The following is a 12539-nucleotide window of genomic DNA, read 5'->3' as shown; positions in this document are numbered from 1 at the left end:
AAAATATGTAGATGAAAAAGTTTTCTTCATCTTGGAAGTAGCAGTTTGCCAGATAGATTTTCCAGATATTTCATACAGTCAGCAGATGGAGATCACTCAGTTGTCATGGAGATAGATCTGTGTCTCTGAGAGTTGTATCTGTTTAGTAGATCATCTTTAGAACATTCCTCCTTTTTGGCTTACATTAAAGCATGGAATTTCATTCTCAACCTTGGAAACAGTTGTTTCATTCGTTAACAACTAACAACAACTATTTTACTTGCAAGTTACACTGTACTGTTAATGTGTACTTTATGTATTTTTATACGTTTAAAGTCCAACAATTCGATTAATTGCCACAACATTTTGTACAGACACTCATGGCTGCCAGAGGATAAAGTCTACTGACTTTGGTGATCTCCTGAAGAATTTGTGGCTTTTGCTGAAATTATTTATTAGATGGATTAGATGCTTAACTTTGGTTTAGGTCAAAAACTGGCAAAACAAAAGACATCCACATTAGTATCAGCTGTATTTTGTGTTTAGTGCTAATTAATAAATGTTAATAGCAAATGATAATTAGCATGCTTACACACTAAACTAAGATGGTGAACATAATGAACATTATAATGTGACAAATGCAGGGTATTAAGACCCAAGCACAGTCAGCAGACACGCAGTTTCACTCTTGAGGATTTCATTGAAGGTTCTAGGCAGACAGGAACCAAAATACAGAAGAAAATCTCAAAACCAGGCTAGCCTCGACAAAAACTGTCTGGAAACTCTGTATCATGGTCTTGCACTCAAACATTGATTGATGAAAGGAAGGGTCTATACAACCACAAACAAGACAAGCAGATTGAGCAGGCTGTGTTGAATGCTGCAATGGTTTTATTTTTTTCCTGTCCAGACTGAATGAAGTGTATTGTCTGATCTGCAAGGTAAAATTATTTTGTAATGTGGGCCATAGCACTCATTTGTTTTTGGCTGAGATGCTGTTCTATCTCTTCCATCTAGTGGCTCTGTGGTTCACCTTTAACCTTCAATAAATGTATGTGAGATAATAACAGGGCTAAGGATATAGCATTTAACCAGAGAATATGTCAAATCACTTGATGTTGTTAGTGTTTGTGTCTTTAAATCAAAGTATCAAAGACTGTTTAAGTTAAATGCAGAACCTCCACTCTGCTCCCCAAAGAATACATGAGTCCTTATGTAAGCTGTGTTCGTATGTGTTTGTATGTATGTCCAAGGCTGAAACACATGAACAATATGCTCTTTGTAGCTGAATGAGTCACTGGCCCTAAAATGTGGCCTTTTCTAACAAGGTCGGGGTGTACCTACACATTATCTCAATTGTCCATGTTGACAAAGTTTATGTAACACTTTGAATTCAGTATCACTTTCCAAGACTGGAAGCACGGCTGAATGGTAAACAGAGAAAGAGAGGGAGGTTCTTATTCAGGCTACCATGTGGAGAATAAACCTGGCTGTGCTTCCAAGGACATTTACTCAGAGGAAAGAGGGAGCGCCATTTAGAGTCTGCAGAGTCACTTATAAAATTATTTTTATAATTACGTTGCGATGACAACGTAATACCTGCCTGGATTATGTTCAAAAGGCGACATTTTTGGAAACATTACATTTATGTATTTCAGAAAGGGCTTGAACCAAGACAGTTGCAACAAAGAGTTGCAGGTCATAAAACCAAAACAATGAGTGAGTAGATGCTAAAAAGCTCTGTAGATTTAAGGGGAAACTGCAAAGTGGGTGGACAATTCTCTGTGGAGACAAAAAAGACAAATACTTTCACATTCTAGTAACATATTTTAATTGTTAATATTTGAACAACTTTAAAGGACTAATGTATCAGTGGCATCTAGTGGTGAAGTTTGCAACTCCCTCACTTCACCCTCCTTTTCCAAGCATGAAGGAGAAACTAGAGTGGCCACACAATGCACAAAAAACACAAAAGGCCCCATCTAGAGCCAGTGCTTGGTTTGTCTGTTCTGGGCTACTGTAGAAACATGGCAGCCTATAAACAACTCCTAATTTCAGTTGATTAAACACTAATAAAAAACATAATATATTCCATTTCTGCCAATAGATCCTCCTAAATGTTATACACTGGACCTTTAAAGAAAATAAGTTAAAAAGAATATTGAACTTGTGTGAACTTTCAATCAAGCAAACACACATTCAAAACAACATGATAAGAAAAGGTGAATTATTATGTTTCTGATTACTATAAACTAAAATTCCTCACAAATTGAGTTAAATTGTAATTTTGGGTGGCTGCAGCTCAAGTGATAGAGCGGGCTGGCCATCATCATAATGTTGGTAGTTGAAATGTCTGGCTCCTCTTGTCCATGTGTCCTTGACCTAGACACTGACCAAATTATTCCCAATGTATGTAAGTATGTGAAAGATAATAATGGAATTCTATCCCATGGGTGACTGTATATTCTACAGCCTTCCTAGTCCATCTCTCTTCACTTCTGAACCAGTGCCCATATTTATCCATTACTCCAGAAATGATTAATGACGACAATGATAAATGAGTGTATCAAAAACAACCCAGGCCTGTACTAGAAAACTGGAAGAAAAAGACATCAATTAAGAGAGAAATCATTCTGATGTGTAATTACATGCAACAGTAACTATAAACAAAATGTACAGATCAGAGAAATTGTGATTTCTTTTTCTCAAATGGATAAAAAAGATTTTTCTGTAGGATTGTATATGATTCAGAGACAGGAAATACAGGAGAAAAGAAAGACACAAAGATGAAACGACAGGTGAATATTAACCAGATATTGAAAATTGACATGTTTATCATTTACACCTATGATAAATATCTGGGCAAATGGAGTACCTTCAGTACCAGAGAGCCGGGTGGAGAGCCTGTTTTCTGCCAAGGAGGAACACACACTGCGGCCAGTTGCAGGCTGGTGGGCGGTCTCTGGGCAAGGTGACAAACAGCCACACTCCACTACTGCAGCACTGCCAGCAATCACTAATCAGCCTCTGCCTGCACAAACACTCGCTCTCTGGACCAGAGAGGAAGGTGGTGACGTCCCATGTGGTGTTCTGAATTGCTCCGGTGCCGAGACCGGCCCCGAGCGCTGCCACTGCTGAAATTCAGCAGCTTTTGCTTTTACTCTGAAAATTTGCTTTTGTGTAAGTGGACAAGCTCAGAAGAGTGACTGATGAGTGTGGGTAGGATAAGAAATGTGCATGAATGGACTGCACTCCCTTACCTGAACCCTCACTGCCTTTGTGTTGCTACCTGAAAATCAAACATACAGGTTGATCTTTATCTCGACCACTTGATTAAATCATCAGCTGTTTTGTTCTGACTGGAGATAATTTTAACATAAGACACTCAATTTGCATTAGTCGCATTGACCAGTGCAAATTATTACTTAGCACTACTGATCCAATAGAATCCTCTGGGTAAATAGGGGAGGGTGGGGCTCTGAGCGAGGTTTGGGCAACCAGTGTGTTGAAGGATGTGGTAAAATCTCTGAAGAAGCACAGGGAGTGAAGAGCAATAATGAGGATGGCACAGATGGGCTGTTTTCAGCTGACGGTGGCACTGATGCATCAATGAGCGTGGGTCGCATGGAGATGGCACCATATCACATGTTTTTTGGCATCAAGTCACATGCGATGTCATATCTACTTTGCGCATGATTTTTTTTGCACAGTACGGGCAGTGGTAATGTTCCATGTCTCAGCATGACAGGTTGCATTTGCAAATGATTTATGATGCAAGGGAACAATAATCTAACTTTAAAAATGTATGACTTTACAAAAATTTACTTAGAGCTAATATACAATGTTCAATTATGCCTTTTCTCAAGTTTATTTTCCAGTCCAGTTTCAGTAAATAAAATTACAGTAAAAGTCATGCTCCCTTGAAAGCAACTTTTGCATTCTTGCCAAGGTGTTACAGACCCCAACAGACTGTTGACCTTTCTATCTATGGTAAATTCAATAGCAAAGAGTATAAATTCTTACCATATTAAAGACTCTGATGCAAGAACAGAAATGCCATTCAGCATTCAAGTTTGAGGAGAAAGTATATTATTTTTAAGCAGATGCTTCACATCAAACTTGAAACTGCACTGTATCTTTGATGTGAGCATGCAGGTGCCTTCATATTGCCTTCAGACGTGTGGGGTTAAATTTGGTACACAGATGACAACCCAACTGTGAAGGTTATGCTTTTTATTTATGATTATTACAAGTAACTCTAGATTGTTAATTTAAAGTGACATTAGGTGGTAACGCACACATAGCCTAAACTATGAAATGGTTTCCTGAACATTTAGGCAAAATTAAGTAATTAAACCAGGCCTACAGATGCTTAATTATGGTAGTAGTCAGGCTAACAACAAGTGCATGCTACACTGAAAAAGAGCAGTTTCAACCGCCCTCTTAAATAATGAGTTTAATGCGATCACTTGCTGCCTGTCTCATATGCAAGGACAATGTTGCCTGTATTAACAAATTCTGTTTTAAGCAAGATTACTCTACTAAACATGCAGAGCAGTATGCCTGGTATGAGGAAGGAGAAAATGGAAATATGAGCTGCTCAGCTTTAGAGGCAGCTAACAATAAAACCAGTGGACATATTTACTGCCAAGTTGTACAGCAGCCCACCTAGGTGTAAACAACATGGCCGGTGGCTCCCTGGCAATTTCAGACACCTGCTCTAGAGGCACCCTGGGGATGAAAACAGACAGGTGATAGATAAATAATTAAATGAGTAGAGAAACATAACAAATGTACATGCCTCACTAAATGGTTAGAGGCCTCACTAAATAGATCGATGAGTATGAAAGTGTCAGTGACAGTGTCAAATACAGCCATAAGCGGTGTTCAGTTAGTTACAATCTGCAACTTCACCACTAGATACCACTAAATCCTACACACTGGTCCTTTAATAGCACCGCCTATGCCTTTCAGTAGAGTTGAAGCTTTTCAGGAGGCTTGTGGCAGCCCAAAACCGTGTGAAGCTACAGTACTTGGTTTTTCCTTTTATTTGTCACCCATCTGAATCTTATTACCTGCAGGTTGCCATGAGGTTCACAACTCATATTAAACCTGCATATTACTGCAGACATAGAGAAATTGACTATTATATTTACAAGTTAATTGCTAACATTGTCTGTCTGCTGTTTGTTGCTGGACAGGAAGTGTACGGTGGGTTTATGAGACCTTTTAAGTGAAAAGAACTACTGCTGGAAATAAGGTTGAGGATTATTCAAAATACTTCAAGTTGCACATTGTAAAAACCAAAACAATTAGCTGAAAGACGCTAAAACACTAATTACAGCTGAGGGGAACTGCAGGTGATCATTTTCTGTGGGTTTATCATTAATAACTACTTTACTTCTCAATGTTAATGTAGAAATACAGAGTGCAGTTTCATTATGTTTTCTAGGAGATAACCACTTTAGATTTAAATAACCAGATTGCCTTTCCTCTCATGCCACGCTATCAAACTCTAAATGTTTAACTGCAATAAATAGATTTTTTCTTTTAATCTTATGTTCCACAGTCTTGTGCATCAGACTCCAAAACACAAGCATAAGCTACCTATCACAGTCAGAACTGCCATGCTCTTAACAACCTAAGCTGTAAGACATATTTCAGCTGAAAACACCAAAACAGAATCTGAACTTTAATAACATGCAAAACCAACTTTAATCAAAAACACAGCTCACAAATCCTGGATGTTCTTTTCCCTGGTCTTGTAACAGACCAGGAATGAAATCATTCTGAAACATGATGTATCTTTTTTTTGGAGAGGCTTTGCTCTTTGATATTCACCCCACCACTATATCTATCTATCCTCAACAACATCTCTGTATTGTAAGCAAAGATCTGAAGATGACATTGTACTTTTATTTAGAATTTTCCAATAACTTTGCCAGAGATGACTTTGTTTATTTAACAGTAGGTAGCTCACATTCGAATCATATTGATTGAAGAGACAGAGAGAAGCAGTCTATTCCTGCGCAAATGAGTTACTTTCAGAGAGCTGTTTTCCATTACGAATACATTATTATGCCTCTAGAATAAATAACAATATTCAATGTATTTTTTATATGGCTGATATTGTAGTTGTATCCATCTGTAACTCAAAGAAAACCCAAACGCCTTATTTTATGGAACTGAATTTATGGATGGTGGATGTATAGACAGGCATCCAAGGGATTAGACACACAATTGAAAGCAAAGAAGGAGGCAGTTAAAGAAGATCCTACTGTCTGTGTGTGTGTGTGTGTGTGAGAGAGAGAGAGAGAGAAAAAGAGAGAGAGAGACGCTGTCACTAAATACACTGACCTTAAAAGCTTTAAGGGTCAGCTCTCCTCCTGTGTGTGTTTCCACTTTCCACAACAGGGAAGGAGTTGGAGAAGAAAAAGTAGAATAAGGAAAATGGAGGAGAGAGAGGATATATTAGAAAACACACAAAGTTCTTAAAAGTATTGGTATTTTTGATCAACTTGCCCATTGCCTAAGTGCTGAAAACACTTAACACTAACACTTTAACATGCACTGTTGAGTAACACTGTGGCTACATGCTAACACTTAAGAGCGCACTGCAAGGTGCAGTATGTGATGGTGTTGTGTTTTTCACCCTTTTTGGCAGCAGGTCACCTTGCTCGCAGCTTTTGGCTTTTCACAGCTCAGTGTTGTGACTCCATCAGTTTGTAAATCACAGAAAAATATTCCCTCCAGTACACATTTGAGGTTAAAGCAGGTAAGGGTACGGACCATACGTCAACGAGACGAGAATGGGGAGAAAGAAGAGAGAGAGAGAACAAAGGAAAGAAACAAGAGTGTGAACTTTTAGGAAAAAATTCTCACAAAAAATAAAATCTATTAACCTTGCCAGCATGGCTAAAAGTGAGGCTGAAGATCTGTATAGCTTTGAAACAATTCTACTGCAGTCTAATACTTAGAAGAATTAATATTAAAGGTAAATTAATTAATTTTAGTAGATCTAGTATAATTAGTCAATTAAGAGGAAGGAATTAAGGAATTTTTAATATTACTGGAAAGGTAATAGTAGTAGCTTTGGCACAGTGCAGAAACAGATCGAGACAGTGGTGCGAGCCAGAGAGAGCAAAACAAAGAGAAAAAAATAAAGAATGACAGACACAAAATGACAAAGAGGATAAGGAAATCCTTGCCATGAAGCTGCTCCTCAGCCTACCCAGGCTTCTCCTGTATGAGTCACTGTTGGGCTGCATCTGCCCGCCACTGATGGAAAATCCTGTTTGATGAAGCGCCAGTGCCTCACTAATCCAAGCCCTTTGGCAATGGAGGTCAGTGGGATCAAACTGGTATAAAAAGAGAAACACAGGCAGCTTTTCCTCGGCATAGTCAATAACCTGAAACTCCATTTGACTTCCTACAGATATCCTGGAAAGAAAGCCCTTTATTAATTTTGATAAGATTACTAATTCAAATCAAACTTTTGTTCTGGTGGAATTAACAGTGAAAGCTAAAAGGTGGCTGCAGATAAAGTCGAACAGTCCTAACAGGAAAGTTAATATTTTTGACATAAGGTGGTATGAGTTACTCAGCAGTACTGAGGCAGGGATATTAGCTTAGTCTGAGATCTTCCAGCCAGCCAGTGGATTTTGAAATCTTTTATTATTTTTCCATTTCCTGCTCGCTCCTGCTTTTCTAGAAACAATGAATCAATGTCCTCCAGCTTGGCCAGTCATGATGTTCTGATCATATATTTTATATTCTTGAATGTATGTTATATATAGTATATTCTGTTATTGCTGTGTTTTGGGGTTTTGTTTTGGCTTTGTGGTGCAGCACATTGGATTTGTAAAGTTATTATCTTTGCTTATTTCAAAATGCTATGCTAATTTGCAAGGCTGTAGTTTGTGGTTGTTTTAGATTGCATTAGGCTGTGTTCAAACTGACACCACTAATGCTACAGCTGGGTATCCAGGTAAATTCAGGTTAGCAGTGCATGTGAATACGACTGAAGTGACTCAAGTAAATTCTTAAATCAAATTAATTTGCATTTCAAGAGCATGCAATGACCGACCAGACAGAATTGACAGATGAAAATATTTTTCAGCGACACAGAGCAGCTAGACAGTTTGTTACCCAAAGTACTACAAATAATTTAATATTACTATGAAATAACACAAATTACACTTAATAAAATCATCAAATGCTGTTTTGTAAAAGGGAAATTTTGTGATGTACAAGTGTTATACCTGAGTAGTAATTTGAAACTTCTATCATGACTGAAAGTATTTCAATGTTTATGTTGTGTTTGCGCTTTGACTTGTGCAGGAATCCCTTGAAGGGAAGTGTCTAATCCTTCAGATCAATGGTCTATTCTTGGAGCTGATGTCCCCATAGATTAGTCAACATAATGTCCTGTTTGTCCCAGGAAACACATACCATGGGACATGTCGGTGTCTAATATAGCATGTAGTTCTGTGTGTGCATGTGTGAGTGAGTGATAAGATGGTGTGTTTGTCCTCTGTGGGGTCATAAAGTTAACAGCCATAACCAACACCATAACGACTGATCACAGGAAATCAGACTTCCCTGAGGCTCAGAAACACACACGCTAACATAAAAATACACATATATGCCTCACACACTGCAGATCAATCCATCATAGCAGCATTGGGCTGCATGGACTGCATGCAGCAGTGCCATTCGTATAGTTATGTTCCTCTGGAAGAACTGGAGAATAGGATATTGGGGGAGTTAAAAAAAAGGTAGAGAGCTTATTTACCTTTCCTCTATAAAACTAATACCCCCTTTAAAAACCAATCAACAATACAAAAGTATTTATGATTGCTTCCAAGAAAACAGTTGCCATAATTAAAGTAATTTTAAGACCTGATGGCATGAAGCACAACAAATGAGGGTGAAGTGACTTTAATTTTTACATTTTGACTTATTAGTGAAGGCTGTAATTGATGTTTTGTGTATTTAAAATCTGACTGATGTATGGTGCATGACTCCCATTCTCTATAAAAATATCTTTTTTTTTCTCGTCACAGACAAACTTTCTAAAATATTTTCCCACTCCTCACTTTCTAAGTTTTCAGGAAACTTTCTGACATTAAATATTGGTCCACCTGTCTGAAATATGGATAACAGCAGTGCAGGCACTGGAAAACTGAAACTTCTTGTTGTTTCTTGTTTAGTTGTATTGTAATTATTATTGTATTTAAGCCTTAATGGCTTCTCTGTTCAATATGTTGAATATGAAAAGTTATAATGCTATAAAGTTTGGCACATTAAGGTTGTATATCACTTTCTGTCAGGTCCTTTATGAGCTGCTCCAGTGGAGATAATACCAAATAGATATAGCACTGATGCATGATGGACTGCAGCTTTAGAACTTATTTTGGATAGAAAATGGATTGGAAAAACTCACAGTCCTGTTTTGGTAATACATTTGGGGTGTATATTTTTTTAAGTATTTTTTATGTTTTATTCTTCTGTCTTTCAAAGGGGCATCATGCTGATTTTATACATATCAAAGTAAATTTACAAGTCACAGAAAGTTACACAGCCTGTTAAAACAGTATATTGTAAATACTGTGACACTGAAGGAGCTTCGTCAAGTCAAACCTCCATTGATTAAAGGCGAACGTGTGAACATGGTTAAACAGTTACCAACATACACATCTAGTGGATATAGAGCATCATTAGCATTAATTTGGGGGCATGTTTGTGGTCACCTGGTGAATATAAGTCCAATATTTGCTCTCTTTCTTGCTCCATTTTGGTCTCCACCAACTCCTAAAAAAATATCTGGCTTTTAGCCTCTCTGCACTTTTGCAGCATTATTAGAAGTGGAGGAAACAGTATTGGAGCTTGACCCATACTACAGACCAAAAGTCAGGATAACTCAGCCTGTGCTGCTTCAATTTTGTTCATTTCTATTATTTATTTTCCCCAGACTTATTGCACAGTATTGGAAGTGCAATAGTAAATCTCTGGAGTACTCACAGGACAGATTATTACTTTAAATTAAAACTTTACCATGATGTAATGCTATTAAAACAACAAAAACAGCACTGCCAGTTCTGACTTAACCGTCAGCATAAACTACCTTGTGGCAGAGCTTTACCTGCAACTTAAGCTTCTAACCACTTGACCAGACAGTGGTTTTCCACCAGCAGCTACATTCTGCAGGCAGAGACGACCTGCAAAATGTCACTGAAACACACTCAAAGCAAATAACAACAACTCTGTTTTCTGTGTTTGCTGTCACTGTGGGCCTCATTATAACGACTGGCTGCCATTGACTAGGGGAATTCAGGTTTTTACTCGCACAAAACACTGCAGGTACACAATCTACCAGAAGGTTGTGTGAGGTGCTTTGGATAGAAAGTGTCCAAATGGCAGACGTGTAGGTGGTGACCTGTCTTGTCTCTGTCTTGCACTAGCTATTTTGCCAGAATTGAAGAGTGTGGAAGGGGAGTGGGGTTTTTTTTTTGGCCACCTTCACCTAAGAGGTTTAAGGTCATAAAGGACCAGTGTGTAGGATTTAGTGACATCTAGCAGTGTCGTTACAGATTGCAGCACCCTCGCTTTATCTTCCCCTTCCAAGTGCGAAGGACAAACAACCGTGGCTCTGAAACATGTCTGTCCATGTTAGGTTTGTCCGTTCTGGGCTACTTTAGAAACATGGCGGTTTCCAAGGTGACCTGGTGCGTTTGTAGAAATATAAGCTCATTCTATGGTAACAAAAACATAATGATTCTTATTTTTAGGTAATTATACACTAATTAAAACATAGTAGCGCATATTATATTCCCTTTCTGCCAATAGATCCTCCTAAATAAAGGGTGCCAAAAGCAAATGCTAACTGTACTGTATTGTATTGTTCAGACGAAAAATGGTAGTAGTAGTATCCTGAGTTTCCTTTATTGACTGATTTCCTGTCCCACTCTGGCTGCCATCCTCAAATTATGAAAAATGTCATTAGAAAAATCCGTTGGGCATTATCTGTTAGAACCTTATAGAAGGACAGCTTTGGCCCGAGAGCCCCTGTTTGGGCAGTCTGTCCTGAATGGACCTTTAAAATTTGAGGTTGCTCAGCTTGCTGAGGAAAGAGCATTGTAGTTGCTCATGCAAACAAAAGTTCTTCTCCATAACTCTGAAGATTTGTGTTTTTCAGAGGTGAAGAGAATGGCAGAGAGAGATTGACACACAGAAGCTCAAAAAGAGAGGGAGTGATTGGCGTGAAAGCCTCTTAAAGGATTCGGAAAGAATGAGATGCAGATGACAACTGAGAGATGGAAACTTTGCGGGCTGACAACAACACACAGAGGACCATTCAAAACACACACACACACACAAATCTCATCTCTCTCACCTTCACGCTGACTTAAACCTCAGCAGCTAATGAAGATGGAAGCTGCTTCTTCAGCTTTACTGATCAATATGAAGACTATGTGTGTATTTGTAACTGTGTGTTTGTGTGTGTGTACGAGTGTGGGTTTGTGCTTTTAAGTTGAATAGATCTATGAGAAAATGTTTTTTCCACCTTACCATACCAGCTTCTCCGCTTCGGTAGCTACAGCAACTCATTCTCCACACAGAGAAGACAGATTTGCGGTATGACAGACACACACTTTGTAGGTTATTTGTGAGGATTTCTGTGTGTGAAGGATCTTTTTTTTCCGAACCCAATCTCTTAAAGCACTATGTTCATTCCCCCGTTCTCTCCCTGAGAATGGGATAAACCTTATATCTGTCCTTATACGTCCCAACTCCCTCCCTTACTTTCTGGACTGACTGTTCCATATGTACTTGGTCTCACATTAAGTTTCCCTCCTGTGTCCGTGTTTTTTAACTCTCACTCAGTAGATCATGACAGTGGTAATATCTCTGCTGTCTCCACTGCCGATGGCTCAAGCTGTAACTGTTCTCTGAGGCCTACAGTTTAAGGTGGAGCCCTGGGATTTTAGTCATTCCTTCATGATCACACTTCTTTATTTCTTTATTTATTTTCTCTATAATGTGAGGTAGGCCTGCAGATAAATATTTTTAGGGCTGTCCCCAACTGAAGATTCTCCTAGTCTACTAGTACGTTTATAATATTAATTTAATTATTTAAATATATATGTTTTAACAGCCACCTGTTATGTATTGTAATGATTCTGAATGTGTCAGAACAACCAGTGAGGAGACTGAACATGTAATTCATTTATTTTAACTTGGTATAACATCAGACAAGTCTTGTTGTTTAAAACGTGGCGTTAATAACTTCAAATTTCCCAAAAACAAATACTTATTGACTTATTGATGACAATGGATGATTACAAATTCCTCCATTTCATTCTTCTCCTGTCCCTGCCTGAACCTGCCGTGTCTCTTCATCCCCAGAGCCTCCGTTAAGGCTGTGAGCCGCTCGGCCCCCTGCTCCTACACTAGAAGTGTCTAAACTCCTCCTGTCCTTGGAGCTCCCAGTCCGGGTACAGACAGCTAACAGAACCGCTAACAAGCCAGCGGCGGCATCTAGTACAGTTAGCATATGC

This window comes from Morone saxatilis, unplaced genomic scaffold, assembly GCF_004916995.1.
Source record: "Morone saxatilis isolate NCDOM2014 unplaced genomic scaffold, NCSU_SB_2.0 Contig22, whole genome shotgun sequence".
NCBI lineage: Eukaryota > Metazoa > Chordata > Actinopteri > Moronidae > Morone > Morone saxatilis.
This window is presented reverse-complemented; position numbering follows the sequence as displayed.